This window comes from Marmota flaviventris, chromosome 1 (genome assembly GCF_047511675.1).
Source record: "Marmota flaviventris isolate mMarFla1 chromosome 1, mMarFla1.hap1, whole genome shotgun sequence".
Lineage (NCBI taxonomy): Eukaryota > Metazoa > Chordata > Mammalia > Rodentia > Sciuridae > Marmota > Marmota flaviventris.
Window position 1 is genome coordinate 212,690,003 of NC_092498.1, and position 20,591 is coordinate 212,710,593.

Consider the following 20,591-nt stretch of genomic DNA (forward strand, 5'->3'; position numbering starts at 1 on the left):
TGGTGTTTGTTTTATGATTTATCAAAATATTTATATGATTTTTTTTCTTGTTTTTGGTACTGGGGATTGAACCCAGGGAAACTCTACCACTGAGGCACATATCCAGCCCTTTTTATTTTGAGATGGGTCTTGCTAAGTTGCTCAGGCTGGCCTTGAACTTACAATTGTTTCTCAGGCTCCCAAGTTGCTGGAATTACAGGTGTGTGCCCCTGTGCCTGGCTTGTCCCTCTCCCCCTCCCCACTTTTTTCTTTATTTTATTCTTCTTTAACCTCCTGTTGGCCCAGTATTCTAGTTTTTTGCAAGAAAAAAAATCTTTTGGAATCATGCTCCTGGTTATTGGAAATTATTGGACTTTGCCTCACCCCAGAAAACCAATAAAAGTTTCCACATCTTGCCTTGGTGAAACAGCCTAGTTCCTTAATCAGTGCTGTCCACCTTTGGTGAAGCCCTAATTAAAGGCTTGCCTCTGAGTGACCACAATATTGGACTTGGTCTCATTCCTATTTCCAAGCCAGAAGATCCTGTCTCCAGTAACAAAGGCAGCCCATTGTCTACGCAGGCTGGTTTTTAACTGGATTATGCCCAGTTCTCAGACTTCCAAAATTGAAACTGGTGGTAATGAAGGTGGAAAAATTAGTTCATCCCATAGGTCTCTGGTGCTGAAGAAGTTCTAGAGCCCCATCTGTAAGCACTGGCCTCACAATAGCTGTGCTGCCTGAGACTGGGTGACTGGTGGTAGAAATGGACCCCAAGACTGACACTAAGCTGGGTCACATCTGAGTCTCACATCCAGAGGACTGATACAATTTTGGGGAGACTGGTGATGATATAGGCTGAATGATGTAGTCTATCCCAGGTGGCATGCAGGTATCTGCCTGATGCTGGTTTATGTCTAGAGGCTCCATCTCTGAGCTTGGGCCTACACAGGGGCCTTGGTCTCTAATCTGCTCAGTCTCACAGTTGCAGGCCTGGCACTGAGCTCCAAGACAAAGACCCTTACTAGCTTTCATGACCTGCTCTCCTGTGGAGGTAGTCCTTCTCCTCCCTCAGCTGCCCACTCTTGGGGGAAGGGTGATGGAGAAGTTCTGTGCCCTGGCAAACACAGTTCCAGCAGCAAGCTCACTCAGCTAGTATTGGAGGTTGTGGGACTGTGCATGTCCATATGTGGTGTTTTTTTTTTGTACTGGGGATTAAACTCAGGAACACTTAGCCACTAAGCAAATCTCCAGCCTTTTTAAAAATTATTATTATTATTATTTTAGTTGTAGATGGACACAATATCTTTATTTATTTTTATGTGGTGCTGAGATTCAAACCCAGTGCCTCACGCATGCAAGGCAACTGATCTACCACTGAAGTACAACCCCAGTCCCCATCTGTTTTTGTTTTATTTTATTTATTTTTTTAATTTAGAGACAGAGTCTTGGCTGAGTTGCTGAGGATGCTTTGAACTCTCAAGCCTCCTGCCTCAGCCTTCTGAATTGCTGGGAAGGGTTTACCGGCTGTGCCACCTGCCAACATGGCAGCTGGTTTCACCCAGGCCTGGCAAAAGTGTTTGAAATCTAAAGCCTAGATTTCTTTCTTTCTCCCTTGCCTAGGTGGAAAGTGTCTCTCCATGCTGAGCTGCTTAGAGATGGAGGAGAATGCCAACTCTTTTTGTATCCTCTTCAAACATCTTTTTTTTGTTGTTGTTGTTCTACTAACAGCAGGCACTATGGTCTCTCAACTGGTTTCCTTAACATCCCCTGCCTTCCTACTTGGGAAGGACCCCAGGCTAGGCAAATGCTCCACTACTGAGCTAAATCCCCAGCCCTTTTTGGAAATTATTTATTTATTTAGGTACTGAGGACTTAACTCAGGGGCACTAGACCAATGAGCCACATCCCCAGGCCTATTTTTGAATTTTACTTAGAGACAGGGTCTCACTGAGTTGCTTAGGGCCTTGCCCTTGCTGAGGCTGGCTTTGAACTCGTGATCCTCCTGCCTAAGCCTCCTGAACTGCTGGGATTTCAGGTGTGCTCCAGGTTGGAAGTTTTTATCTTAAGACAAGGTGTTACTAAGTTGCCCAGACTGGTTTTGACCTTCTGGCCTCAGCCTACCAGGGGTGCATTGGTTTCCTCAGCTCTTGCGAAGGTAGCTGAGAGCGCGCATAGCTCTTCAACTTAGTATCACAGCCAGATGATAGTCGCCATCATGCTGTGCTTTTCCAAAGGACTTGATTAATCTTTCTTTACCCTCAGCCCCAGCAAAACCCATCATTTTCCAACAGCACCCAACAGGCCTCAACCCTGCTGGGATGTACCACCCCAAATCCCAACCCCCGGGGCCCCGCCCCTTGCTTGGTGTGCCCCGCCTCCTGCATGCAGAAACCGGAAGCGGAAGTAAGCCTCTACATGGGTGCCTTGGGGCCTCCCGGTCAGGTGGTTCCTCAAGGGCATTTCTCCTTTACAAGGGGTTCCCTCAGTCGGTTTCCCAGCCATCTTGGGTGCATCCCCGGCTTGTAGCCCGGGCTTCCCTCAGCTGGGTGGCCCTAGACCCAAGGGCTCCTCCCGCGCCTGGCTCCCTGGTGACCACAGCAGGAACTCAGGGCTTCACCTGTGGCTGGGGAATTTCCCGTCGGCGGGAGCTGGAGAGCCCTGAGGTGTTTCCGGTCTCCACCTGAAGCCTCTCTGCAGAGAGCAGAAGCCATGCTGGTATCTGGTTTGGATATGAGCCTGGAGAGGGTCTCCATGGGGTTCCTTCCTTTCTAGCGAGCTAAATTTAGTCTCCCAGGCACCTGTGTTGAAATAGATTTGTCACTGTGTCATGACCAAGGGGATGAACCATACAATCTTTTTAGTATTAATGCTGTGAATTTTGCTAACCAGTGATTAAATGTCCTTGTTTGTTTTGTGGTGCTGGAGACAGAGCCCAGGGCCTCACCCATGCTCAGGGATGTTGTACCCCTGAGCTAGGTCCCCAGCATTTTTTTTTTTTTTTTAACTTATTTTTAAAGTTTGAGTCTGGGTTCTCGGTGGCCAGGCTGGCCTGCAATTTGTGATCTTCCCGCTTTCAGCCTTCCTATTAGCTGGGTTTAGAGGTGTGCAGCACTGTGCTTGGCACTTCAGGAGTTTTTTATTTGGTGCTTTATTTCCCATTGTTAGCACAAAAAGACTAGGCCGGATGCAAACTTCATGATCATTTCAGCATTTTTTTTTTCAATTTAAAATATTTTTTTAGTTGTAGATGAGCACACAGTGTCTTTATTTATTTTTATGTGGTGCTGAGGATTGAACCCAGTGCCTCACACATGGTGAGGCAAGCACTTGACCACTGAGCACCTTCCCAGCTCTCATCAGCTTTTTATTCAGGAATGGTATTATACCTCCAGTGGACTCACTGTCCTGGTGGAAATGAGCCACTGGCCAAAGGAGTTGGGCTTAAATAGGTTATAATGAGAGGTGAGCATGTCAGTTTGGGCACTCAGGAATTTTGAGTTTTTGGGTTGAGGGGTCTGTCGCCAGCACCTGGAGAGGATTCATCTTGAAAGAGATTAAAAGCTTCCCAGAGATTATCATTTTAGGTTTGATGAAATACTTTCTCCCCACTTGTGGCCAGCGTCTGAAAAGGATTTATCTATCAAGAGATGAAGGCTATCAATGTATGGCTTTCTTTTTCACTCCCTTTTCCCAGGCTGCACTGTCTTGGGGTTTTTCATTTTCCATAACTAACACCCATGACTGCATGTGATAGGGTGAGCACAAATATTACCTAAGTAAAATGATATTAAGGAGTAGTTGGTGTGGGTATTAAGAAAAATATCCTTGTCCAAGGCCAATGGCTTGGAAGAGGAGCTTAGAGATAGCACATTTGAATAGTCTTTCCTCTGACACTATAGTGCCCAACAGTGTTCTAGTTTAAAATCTGATAATAGGGAAAAAGAATTCTAATAACAACTAAATTGTAATGCATGTGTCCAGAAATGTACTCAGGCATTTAGGCTTTGAAGACAAGTAGACTTGTCATACTCTGGCTTAGCAGTTTTGTAATAGTAATCCTCCTGCCTCAGCCTCCCAAGTAACTGGGGTTATAGGTGTGTACCACTGTGTCTGGCTTTCTAGCTGTTTTATGTATTTATTTAAAAGGAATATATGGCATTCAATTGAATGTGAATGTGATTACAAAGGTCTCACAGAAAAGAGGTTCCAGATTTACATAATTGGCTTCACAGATTAGATTTCATTCATCCATCCATTAACAGTTTTCATTCATCAGATATTCAAAGGTTCATATGTTCTAGGCTGTTGAGAGCCACAGCCAAAGGGGCCCCAGCAAACTTCCAGCTGCCAGCTGATGATTGGCTCACAGCGGCCCCAGCAACCTCTAGCAGCCAACTGATTGGCTCCTCTGCGGTGATGCTCATTGGGCTGTTTCCCTGCCCTTTCAGACCACAGAGCTGCTCATTGGGGGACTTTTTTTTGGCTCCGCCCACGTGACCCAGCCAATGGGCCTCAAGAGCAGGAGGTGTGGGGGAGGTGGAGAGGCTAGTGGGAAGCCGGTTGTGGCAGTTGGGCTCTGAAGATTTTTCCTGAAGTTCTGTTTTGTTTGGTGTGTGTGGTTCTAAAAATAAAGTTTGTTTCTTTTGACAAGTGGCTCCTGTATTGTGTCCAGCCAGACTGCGGCACTAGGCAGTGAGGAACAACGAATTCTGATTCTTGCTATCACAATGTGTCTTGTGATGGGTATTGCCTAGCTGTTTTAGAACACATGTTGGCCATCTGTTTCTTTATTGGATCATATAGGAAATATTTTAGGTTTTGAAGGCCAGAGAATTTCTATTGCAAGGAAATTCTCATTTTAGTACAAAAGCACCAAGGGAAAGCTTATAAAGAAATGTTTTGTTGTGTTCCAGTCAAACTGATGTACACAAATAGAGGACTGATTAGTTCATGCCTATTTTGCCAAATCCTGGCCTAGAATAAAGAAAATTTGCAACTTGTGGGCCTGCCATAAAGATGTGCTGTGCAAGCTCATAGGCCTCTCAGGTTTGTGAGGGAAAAATTCCTATTCCCTCAGTGTGTTTTCATTCATTAAAACTTCATCATGTGCCTGTAATGCCAATTACTTGGAAGACTGAGGAAGGAGGTTCTGAGTTTAAGGGCATAGGCAATTTAGGAAGACCCTGTCTCAAATTAAAATATGAAAAGGGCTGTGGACATAGCTCAGGAGTAGAGTGCTTCTGGATTCAATCCCCCACAAGGTGGAGAAGGAACAAACTAACAAAAACTCATTTAATCTTGGGTTTCATGTTGTGCAGATTTGCTATGATGTAACTAAGGTAGCAGGTGAAATTGTTTCTGTTACAAGGAAGTGATTGTATCATTGTGGAAATTATTTCATTTAGAATATTTCTCTCTTTTCTGCCACATGTTCTGGAGCAATATGGAACTGGAATTGGTCACCAAGTGTGATATTGTGCGGTCTGTATTTGGTCTTAGTCCAGGGTCCTGGTACAGAGTTTCTAAGACCTGTGGAATGTCTGGAGTGATAAAAATAGCTTTGTATGCTCATAAGATGACTAGTGGCTGGTAGGCTGTAGATAACCTAAGGATCATGGCTGGTCCAGAAAGATGGAGGCATGATTAAAGGATTGAAACTTTCGCACACGTCAAACTCTAGGAAGGCAGATAGGCTGAGGGTTAAGTTGATAACCAGTGGTTACGAGTAAAGCCTCTATGAGAACCCCAAAAGAGTGGGTTTGGGGAGCTTCAGTGTAGCTGAACATGTTGAGGTTCTTGGGCATGGAAGCTCTGCACCTTTCCCACCATACTGTGTCCTATCCATCTCTTTTTCTGGCCATCCATCTATGTACTTTGTAATATTCTTTATAAGAAACTAGTAAACACAGGGAAGTATTTCTTTGCATTCTTTGAGTGGTCCCAGCAAATTCCCTCCCTCAAAGAGGAGGTAGCCAGTTGATCAGAGGTGTATGTGACAACCTACTACCTGTGACTGGCTTCTGGACTTGGGAATGTATTGTGGGACTGAGCCCTCAACCTGTGGAATGACAGTATCTCCAGCTAGATGGTAAAATAGTTTTATTGAATTATCAGATACCCAGTGGGTGTCTCCTGGACTGCTTGATGTGTGCATATCCCCCTGACATCTTGTAACAGAAGTATTCTGTGCTAAATTAGGTGATTGTATAAGAGTAATTGTGTGTGACCTCATTATCATTATACTGTGAAGAGATTAATTTATTTTTTTAGAATTGATAAGTCAGAAAGAATTTGATCAACCAGAAAGTATATGTGGGTAGAAAGGGAAAGAGATCTGCTGACTGAGTCCTGACATAGATTCGGTGAGAACACAGAATCTTCTGAGCCTCCCCTGAATTGATTCTCAGGTCCCCAGTGCTGTCAGCCTCACCCATCATCTCACACACACTGGAGGAATTGTACCTTTCTGAACAGAATTTGTGACCTTTGAGGATGTGGCTGTGGACTTTACCCAGCAGGAGTGGGCTTTGCTGGATCTTGCTCAGAGGAGCCTCTACAGAGATGTGATGCTGGAAACCTTCCAGAACCTGGTCTCACTAGATAAGATTGGCAATGTTGTTCTTGTAGGGTTTAGAAAAAAGTTTTATCTACTAGTTGACCTTGTTCCAGGATGTGTGCTGAGGAGTGGGAGTACTTGGTAAATAAGACAACCATGGTCACTGATCACAGGGTGCCTACGATCTGGAGGCTTCTTCATGAAAATGAACACGGGCATATTAAACTTGTTTTTTTCTTTTTCTTTTTGTGGTTGAAAGCCTTGAGGCTTATTAAGTGTTGAATGTGTGGGCATTGAGGGTCTTCTTTGGGGCACAGGGAGGGTTTGTGATTTGTGACCTTTGAAGATTCTACTGCCATGAATGCCCTTTACTAAGAGACCACCAGGAGCACATATGTAAGTTAGAGAAGCGGGGTTTATTTTGCAGTCATGGGAGAACATACCCATGGGGAGTCGAGGGGCATCTAAAAAGAGGGCATTAGAAATACCTATTAGAGAATTTGCGCTGGTTTTTGGATGATTTAGTGATGAGTCTATGGGGTAGATAATGTTAGTTTCTTAAGCCTGTCTGTGAACCAGTACCACAAACTGGTGGGTAAAAAGTATAGAAATTTATTCTTTCATATTTCTTCCATCTGGGAGTGTGAAACAAGGTATCAGTGGAGCTATATTCTTTCTAAAGGTTCTAAGGAAAAAGTCCCTCCCTGTCACTTTCTACCTTCAGGTGGTTGCTGGCAGACCTCTTTGTTTATAGATGTATCACTCTAGTCTCTGCCTCCACCATTACCTTCCCTGTGTACCTGTTTCTAATCTCTGTCCATATAGGGACATCCGTCATTGGATTTAGGATCCATCTTAATCTAGAATAACCTCATCTTAACTTTAGTATATTGACAAAGACCTTGTTTCTGTATAAGGCAACATTCTAAGGTTCTAGGTGGATATATTTGTTTAAAAGATTCAAACTATTTTTAGATGAAGTTTTAGTTAATAGCAAAATTGAATGGAAGGTAGAGAGATTTTTCTACTCCCAAACATGGATAGCCTCACCAGAATGGTAATTTTTTTAAAAAATTAATGGACCTATGTTGATATATCATCATCACTTAGAATTCATTCTTTGTATTTAGATTTTTTTGTCTTGGTACCAGGAATTGAACCAAGGGGAACTTAACCACTGAGCCAAATTCCAGTCCTTTTTGTTTTTAATTTGGGACAGAGTCAGCAAGTTGCTTAGGGCCTCATTAAGTTGTTGAGGCTGGCTTTGAACTTGGTGATCCTCCTGCCTTAGTCTCTCAAATGGCTGAGATTTTAGGTATGTGCCATCATATCTGGTCATTTCTTCTTAGTGGGTACTTTTTTTATTTTTTTAAAAAAGTTATACTTTATTTCTAAAAGTATAACTACACCATTTCCCTTAATTACCTTTTTACTCTTTTATCAAGATATACATACACTAATGTGCATGAAGTGCCAATCTATGTACAGCTTGATGAAATTTCACGTGGATGTATCCATCCTGGTGGACACATTTCTAGGATTCCAGGAAGTTCATTTATCCCCTTTCTCAATAATCACACCAAAGAGGAAACCCAATTTTGACTCTTACTATACTTGATTTGGTTTGATTGTTCTTGCTTTTAGATCAATGTTAAACTATAATATGTACAGTTATTTGTTTGGCTTCTTTAACTCAACATAATGCCTGGTTTGTCGTTTAGTTGGTCTTTTGGTAGACTTACATACTTACTTCTCTTGGTATATGCTATATGTGAGGTAATGCAATTACTGAATGATAGGGCAGACTTCATGTATAGTTTTGGTAGATGCTTTAGTTTTTAAAAATGTTGGTTGCAGCTGTAATCCCCCAACACCATGTAAGTTTTAGCAGTTTCACACACCTGGCCCATGCTTAGAAACTTTAGCCATTCATTAAAGTCTGTAGTGATATTATGCATTTTTCTGGTATGTAATGGTTTAGCGTACTTTTTTGTGTGCTTATTGGTTATTTGGACATCTTTATGAAGGCACTTTTTGAAGCAATTCACCCATTTATTGTCCTCTCTGTTTTTTAAAAATTTGAATGCTTTCCTTCTGGTTAGTTGTCTAATTGTATGTATATGTTATATGTATCTTTGTATCTTGATACATACACATCCACCTATCTGTATTAACACACACATACACACACATATATACGTATTGTATATATGTTCATAAAAATGCATATATATTATATCAGATAACTTCTTCCAGTCTTTGGGTAGTTTTTTCACTCAATTTTTTTTTCTATAAAGTGTATTTATTTATTTGACTTCAGTGATGTACCCCACAGTCATTCCCATGCTCAACCCCTTCATATATAGCCTGAGGAACAGAGACATCAAGAGGGAGGTTCCTCAGAAGTACAGTGTTCATATTGGATAAGCCAGTGAAACCAAACTTGTGGAACCCTCAACTCTGCCCATCTGGTTCTGTAGTTTTTGTCGCTCTCATGTCTTTCAATTTTCTCAATATCTCCTATATGAACACTGCTTCTTTTGGTACATCTGTAATGGGATTGATGGAGTATTATGGGATGTTGTCTACATTAGAGTCACTGTATAACTGAATTCTGCAACATCTATATAACCTTCTTTATTTTTCATCTTGGCCTGAGCATCTTGGAGAAATGCACAAATGTTTTGGAAAAGTAATTTCAATCTTCATCCCTTTCAAAAATTCATACCTCTTTTCTATACTACTTTCATGTCTTTTAGATATATTTAGGTATGTTATGTGTAAGGATGAACATAACTGGTCCTCAGCCTGGGTGCTCTCGTTTGGTTACAGTGACTCAAAACTCCATGTGTTGGTAGCTTGGTCCTCAGAGTGGTGATATAGTAGGTGGTGGAACCTTTGAGTGGTGGGGTACCAGAAATTTAATATGTTATTGGGGAGTGTCCTTGAAAGTGATTAATGCTGGTCTCAAGGAATAAGTTAGTTCTCATGAGAGTGGTTTGTTATAAAGGAGCAAGACTGGCCCCTCCCTGCTCTCTGGGGTCCTGCTTACCATGTTATCTTTCCCTTTCTGTGTGCTTTCTGCATGATGCCATCTGCTATGATGTGACATAGTCACGAGAAGCTCTCAACAGAGCTGATGTCATGCTATTTGGACTTTCTGCCTTCAAACTAAACTACATAAATCTCTACTTTATAAAGTACCTAGCTTCAGGTATTAATTTTTTTATGCTGGGGATTAAACCCATCGGTGCTTTACTACTGAGCTACATCCCCAGTTATTTTTTATTTTTTGTTTTGAGACAAGGTGTCACTAAGTTGCTGAGGTTGGCCTTAAATTTGTGATTCTCTTGCCTCAGCCTCTGGAGTCACTGGGATTACAGGTGGGTGCCACTGTACCTGTATCAGGTGTTTTGTTATGGCCACAGAAAATACAAGAATACATTTGTCTTCATGTTGGAGTCATTTGGGGAGACTTAAAAATATTGATCATTGTATCTCACTGCAAATTCTGATTAATTGGACTGTAGTGTGGCTTAGCATGAAGATTTTTATGTGATGCAGGTTGTTTTAATGTGCCACCAAGGTTGAGAACTATTGCTCTAACCCCATGACTAGTTCAAAAATGATTATTGTGTTTGATTCATTTACTAGTCAGCATAACTAAAGATCTTTTTTTGGTACTGGGAATTTTTTTTCTTTTTGTACTCAGGGGTGCGTAGACATGAGCCACATCCCTGGCACTTTTTAATTTTATTATTATTATTTTTCTGTTTTAATTAATTTTTAAATTTATATATGACAGCAGAATGTATTACAATTCATATTACACATATATAGCAAAAATTTTTCATATCTCTGGTTGTATACAAAGTATATTCACACCAATTCATGTCTTCATACATGTACTTTGGTTAATGATGTCCATCATATTCCGCTATCAGTTCTAACCGCATACGCCCTCTAATTTTTATTTTTTATTTTGGTACTGGGGATTGAACTTGGCCCTCAACCACTGAGCCACATCTCCAGCCCTATTTTCTATTTTATTTATAGACAGGGTCTCACTGAGTTGTTTAGTGCTTCACCATTGCTGAGGCTGGCTTTGAACTTGTGATCCTCCTGCTTCAGACTCCTGAGCTGCTGGGATTACAGGTGTATGGTACTGCACCTGGGTCCCAGCCCTTTTTAATATTTTATTTAGAGACAGACTCTCATTGAGTTACTGAGGCTGGCTTTGAACTCATAATCCTCCTACCTCAGCCTCCTAAATTGCTAGGATTACAAACACTGAAGACTTTAAAGTGATGTGAGCCTACAAGAGGAGAGGTTGTTAAAAAAGCTCACCTTAGCGGGTGGGGGTTGTGGCTCAGTGGTAGAGTGCTTGCCTAGCATGCACGAGGCACTGGGTTCGATCCTCAGAACCACATAAATGTAAAATAAAGATTTTGTGTCCACCTAAACCCAAAAATAAATATTAAAAAAGCTCACCTTAGCAACAGAAAATGTGATTTTACCCAATATTTCTAATGTAGGCAAATAATGTTTATTTACCTATAACTGTTTATATTATTTAATTACCTATACTGTCCTCCAACAACATAGCTGGTCATCTCTGCTGATTAATAAAATATTATCTTGCCCCACATTCACCATTTTATACTTACCTCAGCAAATGGAAGCTTTTTCCTTTCATTAATAACAGTATCTTTAGAACTTCACTTTTAAACATTGCTTTTTTATCTCTTCTGTTGGCAAGAACTGTTTTTGATGTTTGGTCTACATCCATTATAGGGGAATTCATCTTGCTTTTAGAGATGTTGTGTATAGTTTCTGAGGTAGTTATTTGATATCTTTTTTTTAAAATATTTTTTTAGTTGTAGATGGATACAATGTCTTTATTTTTATTAATTTATTTTTATGTTGTGCTGAGGATTAAACCCAGGGCCTCATTCATAAAAGGCAAGTGCCCTACCAATTGAGCTACAACCCCAGCCAAGTTATTTGATCTTAACCAATGAATACTTTATTTTTATTTGTCTTTTTGTTATTAAGCTAAGTTGTCTACCAACTTCACTCCTCAATACTGATATCAGAGAAGGGAATGCTGTTTACAGAGAAGAAGTCATACCAGCCAGTGATAAGTGATACTCTCATAAAAGATGGCTAAATTAGAGTTCTGATTTACTGGTTCAACAAACTGCAGTAAGACACTTTGGTGTCTGATCTACTCTGAAACAAAAGTAAGTGATTGCCAAAAGTCTTGGAATTTGCAAAGGTAATGTTGCCTTATTATTTTATAATTATGGTCTACAACGTAAGAAATAACTATTTTATCCATTTTAAGTACATTATTTAGTGGAATTAAATTCCTTCACAATGTTTTGCAGCCATCTCCACTATCTCCAGAACCTTTTCCATCTTCCCCATATGAAATTCTGTACATATTCAACAATAACTACCCATTTCCACCTACCTCAGACCGTAACAATGACCACTCTATTTCTTGTCTCTGTGAATTTGACTGCTCTAGGATATCACATGAGTGGAGTCATACAGTGTTTGTCGTTTTGTGACTGAATAATTTCACTCATCATAATGTTTTCAAGGTTCATCCATGTTGTAGTATGTGTCAGAATTTCCAGAATGTCAAGGCTAAATAATATTCCCTTATATGTATACATTATCTTTTGTTTATTGATTCATCTTTTGAAGAATACTTGGGTTGTTTCCACACCTTGGGTACTGTTTGTGTGTGTATCTCATTTTCCTTAACCATTCATGTGTCAACAGACACATTGCTTTATATTTTCGCTTTTGTGAATAATGCTGAAATTATTGTAAAAGTGCAAATATTTTATTCTTTGGGATATACACTCAAAAGGAATTGCTGAATCACATTATTGTGTGTGTGTGTGTGTGTGTGTGTGTGTGTGTTTATTTTTAGGAACTTCCATATGGCATTCTATAATGGATATACCAGCAGTTTACATTCCCACGAACAAAGTACATAGGTTTCCTTTTCTCCATACCTGTACCAACATTTGTTATATTTTGACTTTTTGTTAATAAGCATTATAAATGATGTGACTTACATGGTTTTGATTTGCATTTAGTTGACAATTAGAGATGTTGAATATTTTTCATATACCTGTTTGCCATTTCATGTCTTCTTTGGGAAATGTCTTTTAAGGCCTTTTGTCTATTTTTCATTGACTTATGTATTTATTTTTGCTATTGAGTTGTTTGTGTTCCTTATGCATTTTGTATCTTAACTTCCTGTCAGATAAATGGTTTGCCAATTATTTTCGTATTCTGTAGGTTATATCTTCACTGATTGTTTTCTTTGCTGTGCAAATTGTTTTTAGTTAGATGTAATCTCATTTTCCTGTATACCCTAAAAACATTTTCTACAGGGTACAGTGCACACAGCTGTAATCCCAGCAATTTGGGATATGGAGGTAGGTGAATTGTGATTTCAAAGCCAGACTCAGCAACTTAGCAAGACCCTGTCTTGAAATAAAAAACAAAAAGGGCTGGAATGTAGCTTAGGGGTTAAATGCCCCTGGTTCAATCCCTAATAAAAAAATCAAGCAAAACCATTTTCCTAAACCAGTGTCAAGAGTTTTTTCTTCTAGTAGCTTTACAGTTTCAGGTCTTAGGATTAAATGTTTAATTCATTTTGAGGAGGTTTTTATATATGGTGTGAGATAAGGGTCCAGTTTCATTTTTCTGCATGTAGTTAGAAGAATCTATCTAGTTTCTCTTCCACTACCTCTAGAGTCCCCCATCATTCAGTCTCAGTCATAGTTATTCTGTGCCTGAACTCAATAAATGTCCCAGTGAACTCTCACTTCTGCTTAGTTACAACGACTCATGGAACTCTAGAATACACTTGCATTATATTTATTCATATTTGCAGTTCATGATGTCTACAATAAATGTGCTCTTTACCTCTGAGTATTTTATATAGTTGATCAAGTGGAATATATGAGAATTATGGTGTATTGCTTTTGATTTGCATTTCTCTGATAATTAGAGGTGATAGGCAGCCCTCTTGAGTGGGAGATTTCTGTGCTGAGGAGAGAGAGATTAGTTTGTCATTAACTGACATGAGGAAAACTCAAATCCATACCCAATCACAATGGAAAGGATGGTGTGTGTATGTGTGGGTAAATGGCAGAGAGTAATTTTGGGAGAACAAGTGACCAAGTGGCATGTGTTTTAGAGGTTGGCTGGAAAGGAAGAGATTGAATAATGAGAAAATTTAGAATGCTGGATGATCAGTAGCCAAAAGTATAATATCAAATTGAAATAATTATGGGTAGATCCCTCAAAATGTAATATCAAATTGAAATTATGATAGGTAGATCCAAGGAGCGAAACTGATCAAGGAAGGAACATACCATTGATTTGATATTGCTTCTGATACTGAGGTTAGATAATATTGTGTATGAAAACTAATATTACACTCTACTGTAAAATAAAGATTCAATTCTTCCTTTTAAGATTTGTTCTTTTCCTGATTATGTGCCACATGATGAACATCATTAGGCAATAAAAAGGCTACCTCCATGTATTCACCTTTTAGATGGAGAAACCTAGAAGAGGGAATTCATAAGCATAGAAAGAGCCATAGTGGTTGCCAGGGGCTGGAGGTGGAGGAGTATGGTGAGTTACTGTTTAATGGAAATTAAAGTTATGTTTGGGATGATCAAAAGCCTGGGAAATGGACAGCGGTGCTGCCGCATAACATTGTGAATACACATGGTGCACTGAACCATGCACTGAAAAATCGTGACAATGGCATGTTTTGCTATTTATATGTTACCACAATAAAAATTAATAAAAAGTTTAAAAACCACATGAAATATTTAAAAAGTAGATTCTGAGGTCTTTCCCTGAAGATATTGACAAGGTAAGTCTTGGATAGAGTAGGAGGCTGTATATTAGCAAAGCCCAAGTTGATGCTTTTGAGAAACCTAAATCCTAGGATAGTGTTTCTCAAAGACTGTCTTGGGAGCTGGGGATGTGGCTCAAGCGTTAGCGTGCTCCCCTGGCATTTGCAGGGTGCTAGGTTCAATCCTCAGCACCACATAAAAATAAAATAAAGATGTTGTGTCCAACGAAAACTGAAAAATAAATATTAAAAAATTCTCTCTCTCTCTTTAATAAAAAAAGACTGTCTTGGGGATATAAAAATTGAAACTTTCCCAAAATGCAAATTATCAGACTCAAAGTTAGACCTACTGAGACAGAAACTGGGGGTGAGTGGGTCTCAGTACTCTGAATTTAAACAAGTCCTCATGGTCATCCTGGTGTAGGTCATCCTGGTGTAGGATTTTGTGAATCCCTACCCTAGTGAATCTTGAGACCCTTTGCTACTCAGTCATCTGCCTGATTAGGAAACTGTAAGTGGAAAATGGTGACATTTGTCTCCAAGAGGGAATCTAGCAAGACTAGTTACTCTTCCCAGAGGAGAGGAACACAGGAGAGAGGAATCCTGATGGACCTACAGTTAACTCCCTGGAATAAGGAATTGATGAGTTAGAGACTTCTTCCTGTGTATTCCTGCCCTTATGGAGCCAAACTGATCAAGGAAGGAACATACCATTGATCAATTTGTTTAATAAACTTCAGTGGGGATACAGCCTCCGGCATGCAACATGAAACTCATCAGCTTATAGTTACCAAGGCCTTTAAGTGCCAGGCTAAGACACTCATGCCTTCTCCAGAAGAAGTCAGCCAGACCCCATACCATATGCCTGGCTCTGTCTCCCTGCTCTTTCAGTGGACAGATTTTCTGTCTTCATCAGAGAACATAATTCGAGGAAGTTGGCCCTGCTTTGGGTCCATGCTGCAAATCCTACATAGCCCAGTAAGTGTTGAGGGAAAAGAGATGATATTCATGGAGAGGGAGCACTCAAGAATATTTGCTTGGAAAGTAGAATGCCTAGATTAGTTGCTTAAAGTTGCCTTTGTATAGTGAAGTTTTACTTTCATTGTATAGTATTTGGGTGGATAGCTGAGGAGGTTATGGGGAGGGTTACTCTGTGTTGGTCTTCAGGGCACCCTGACAGCACAAAATTGCTGTGGATAACATAGTCCAGTGTTAGAGTTACCAGTCTGGGTTTTACAAATGGATGCTTTGTATTAAAGTCTTGTTCTTTTCTAGTCATTTTTGTTGTCTGACCCAAGAACTCCAAAGTCTTCATTCTTCCTTAGCCTAGAACAAGCCTTTCTGAATTCTGCTGTCACTGTCATGTGCTTATAACACCCCTGTTTCTCCCGACAGCCCTGGCCGTCTTCCCCACTTCACCTGTATCCATGGTTCTCAGCAGAAACATTTAAGGGAGAAGTGCTTTCATAAAAGCACTTCCCTTCAAAAACCTGAATGTTTGTGTAGACTTTATATCTTTTTCTCAGAGGACCTAATATAGAGCTGAGAAGAGATTCCAGCTTCAGAGGCCAATCCTTTCATTAACCATTCCCCAAATCAGCAGAGGTCATAAGAATACTTTGGAGTACTCTCCTCTCTGGTGCTCATTAATTACTGGTGTAAGACTGATATCACACTGTTCTCATAGGAACCTGAATGGATGGGGGGATTCTTGGCATAGCACTGGGAAGAATAGGAGGGCATTTTCCCAGCATGGCTCTTTTCTTATTTATGTTCTGAGGCTCCTGCAACCAGACACAGTGGAGGGAATGTTCTCATCCATTTGCCTTCTATTGTTCTCTTTGGGAAATTGGTGTTTGGGGAGAGAACACAGAGAGAGGACTTCCTCAATCAGAGATGGAAAGTATTCAGCTGTTCTACATGCAATTGAAAGGACAAATATAAACACTGAGGAACTTCCAAGACAGGAATGGAAATGATGACTCTCCATTTATAATCCCACCAGAACTACTGTTATAACAGTTCTTTGTAAATTTCATGTAAATGTGTGATTCCTCTATTTATTCTTCCTTTTGTTTTCATTGTAAAAGAGGACAGAAACACAGGGACATGTATGTAAGTGACTCAGACAAAGCTTGTGGAGAGTAAGTTGCTGATGTTTCCATGGGAAAGGATTCCTGGTGAGAGAGTAAGTAGAAGGGCAAGAGAAGATGGTCTGGCTACACTGTTGCATCTTGGGATGTGCTAACTTGGGGATATATCCTGCCTAGGCTTGAGAGAAGGGCCTGGCTATTTAATGAGTAAAAACATATTCCCTCTTCTCTCTTCCTTTCCTCTTTCAAAAACTTTTGATACTTTTTATCACATCTCTGTATATTAACTCCCTTGGGGGCAAGGGTTGCTAAAGATTTTGGAGTAACAGACACCCAGGGTATACTAGATGAGTCATAGCAATGGAAAAAAATTGTGGGCTCATCCATTCAGTAATTTAGCCCCAAACAATATGAGTTATCCTCTATGCCAAGAAGTCAGTTGGATTTGAGGATGGATGGGGTTGGAAATAGCCTAAACAGGGGAGAGCTATGTCAAGTATAGAAATACAGGAAGAAATTAGAGGGAAGAGTGCTTGAAAATCATGGTTATATAAGAGGCTCTGTCCCATTTTGATACAAGGTAGGTTTTCAATATGTTCAGAATTTAGAGTAAAAGTTGAGAAGTGCTGAGAAATGAGGCTGTAGGATCAGAGTAGACCCATGATATATCAAGAATTCCAGATATTTTCAGAATGACTGGCCTGAAAAAAAATTCACATGTTGAAATCCTAACCCTCAAGGCTATAGTATTAGGAGATTGGACCTCTTGGCAGATAATTACATCTTGAGAGTGAAGCTTCATGAATGGGATCAGTGTCCTTATAGAATAGGCTCAAAGTAGCTTTTTCACCCTCTCCCACCATGTGAGGACACATCAAGATAGTGCCATCTGTGAACAAAGAAAATGGGCTCCCATAAGACACTGGGTCCCTCATTGCTTTAATGGTGGACTTTCTAGTCATCAGAACAGAGAGAAATAAATTTCTGTTGTTTGTTAACCACAGAATTGTGATATTTTGTTGTATCATCCTGAATAGCATCAGAAAGACATCTAAAAATTTCAGGCAGGGAAATAAAATAACCAGTTTTTCATTTTAGAAATATTGGCAGCCTGGGCAACTTATTGAGACCTTGTATCAAAAAAATAAAAAAATAAATAAATAAAGAGGGCTGGGGTTGTAGCTCAATGTTAGCATGTGTGAGTCCCTGTATTTGATCCTTAATACAAGCAAGCAAAACAAAACAAGAACAGTAAAAATCCCCAAACAATAACAACAACTACTCACCCCCAAACTCCCAAAACCAAAATGAAAACCAAACCAAAATAAAAAATCAAAACCAGGGCCAAACCGAAATCCCCACATCTGTTTGTGACTTTTTCCATGTCTTTTCTTATGGCATTGCAATGGTTTAAACCTTGATAATTATGTTTTCCTTGACTGTTTGACCAATCAGTTGATTTATTATAGGTGAAGAGCACCTGTATAATAGCATGTAGCAAATGTGCAGAAAGCACTTGTTTCTGTAGAATGTTGAGGGTCACAGGTACACTACCTACTAGTCATTTGTTAACATGGTTTATTATTTGTTGAAAATATTTTCTTTTCCTCCCTCCTTGCCTTCCTCTCTCTCTCTCTCTCTTCCTTCCTTTTGACCTCCTTTTCTGTTATTTCTTCCTTTCCTTTGGAAACTGAAATCCTACTCATCCTGCTCATCCTGAAGTATTTTTTCAGATATTTCCCCTCCTTTCAAATTTTCTTATTGCTCAAAGTCATCTGACCCTCCTCTGAGTCCCTGTCCTGCCACACACAAGGAAGATAACTCAGACCTTTCTTTAGGTCTCTGAGCCCCATGTGTATTGGAGCAGGTGTGGATTGTTTTATCCCTAAGATCTAAAATTCCTTCTAACTTTCTGTAGTTATTAATTCTAAGGCAGAGACAAAGGGAATGGGTGAGTCTCCCATAGGCCAATAGACATGGATTTGTCAATATCATGAAATGTTGCCTATAATGAATGACAGAATGTAGGTTTTCTAGATTCTATAATATTAAGGATTTCATGCCCAATTTTTTACCTCAAGAAATAAAGAAGCCGATATAGTCTGTCTGGTGTCTATTTCATGTTCTTTCTCTTTAATTGTCTAGCTGATGTGTCAACAACATGGGACTAGGAAATCAAACAAATGCTTTAGAATTTATATTCCTGGGATTTTCCCAAGACTCAGAGCATCAACTGATGTTATTTGGATTGTTCCTATCCATGTTTATAGTCATGTTCCTTGGGAACTTGTTCATCATCATAGCCATTGTCTCGGATTCCCATCTTCATATGCCCATGTACTTCTTTCTCTTCAATCTGTCCTTTGCTGACATTGGTTTCATCTCTACTACCATCCCAAAGATGCTGGTGAACATCCAGACACAGAGCAGATCCATCACCGATGCAGGCTGCATCAACCAGATGTATTTTTAATGGTTTTTGGAGGCATGGATACCTTCCTTCTCACTGTGATGGCTTATGACCGGTTTGTAGCCATCTGTCATCCCCTTCACCATCCAGTCATCATGAACTCATAAACTCCCATCTGTGTGGTTTCCTGGTTCTTACATCCTGGTTAATCAGCTTGCCATATTTTCTGATCCAGAGTCTGTTGATGCTGCGTCTATCCTTCTGTACCAATTGGGAAATTTGACACTTTTACTGTGAACCTGCTCAGGCCCTCATACTAGCTTGTTCAGACACACTGATCAATCACATAATACTCTACATGGTGACTGGCCTTTTTGGATTTGTTCCCTTTTCAGGGATCCTTTTCTCTTATACCTGGATTGTCTCTTCCATCCTGAGAATTCCATCAACATATGGAAAATATAAAGCTTTTTCTACCTGTGGGTCTCATCTACCTGTGGTTTCTTTATTCTATGTGACAGGTCTTGGTGTATACCTCAGTTCTGAAGCATCATCATCTTCCTGGAAGGTCCTGATGGCCTCCGTGATGTATACTGTGGTCACCCCCATGCTGAACCCCTTCATCTACAGCTTGAGGAACACAGACATTAAGAGGGCCCTGAAAAAACTTCTTGGCAGAACATTCTATGTTCAGTGACAAGAATACTGGTCCTGGGCTCTTGAGCTGGCAAAAGTACCAGCAAAAGAAACTCTGCGTTAAGAAATTCTGCCTCTAAATTATATAGGCTTTCACCCCTCACCCACTCTGTTTCTCTGTCTTTAATTAAAATATCCCTGGGAGTACTTTGTCTGAAACTTTTATGGTGATCACTCTGTTACCCTCAGTTGTATTCCCCACCTCTCCTCCTTTTACATTTTACGTCACTACATCTCAACTTGATGTTTGCATTCCTATAGGTCTATACAACCATTCAAGTATCAACTCAGAGACTCTTGGATAAAACATTATTTAGTTCATTTTTTACCAACAATAATTGTTAGTTCCTGTTAAATTCATTCATTTGGTAATATTTATTGGATATCTACAGTGTACCACGGTGTTCTAGGTGCTAAGAATATAGCAGTGAAAAAATCCTTGCCCTCATAAAGCTAAAATCCATGTTCACGCATATAATATCTGGGTAGACAAAAAGAGATTACTACTTTGGGCATGATGTTGCATATCTGTAATCCCATCTACCCAGGAGGCTAAGGCAGGAGGGTTACAAGCTTGAGGTCTTCCTGGAAAACTTAGTGAGACCCTGTCTCAATAAAAAATGAAAAAGGGATTGGGATGTAGCTTAGTGGTATAATATGCCCAGGTTCAATACCCAGTAATGTAAAATAAAAAAAAAAGTGTCATGTAAGAAATTGGGACACTGGTATGCACAAATCTATATGAAAGTGCTGTGTGGATCACAGACTATAAATTAAATAAAAGACTTGTGATCACCACCCTGTAGTAACCACAGGAATTTTAGTCCTGAAAACTTCCATTTGAGAGATAATTACTCTCTTGATTGTAGTTGTTAATTGAAGTAGTCTGCTATGATCCTTCTGCAAATTAATATGATGAAACCTTATCACCAATGTGATGGGATTAGAAAGGGTACC

General features: G+C 39.9%; 1 pseudogene; it reads left to right on the top strand.

The window, feature by feature from the left end:
- The first annotated feature begins 18,689 nt into the window (after positions 1-18,689).
- On the top strand, positions 18,690-19,635 carry LOC114107857 (olfactory receptor 7C1-like; annotated as a pseudogene).
- The last annotated feature ends 956 nt before the right edge of the window (positions 19,636-20,591 follow it).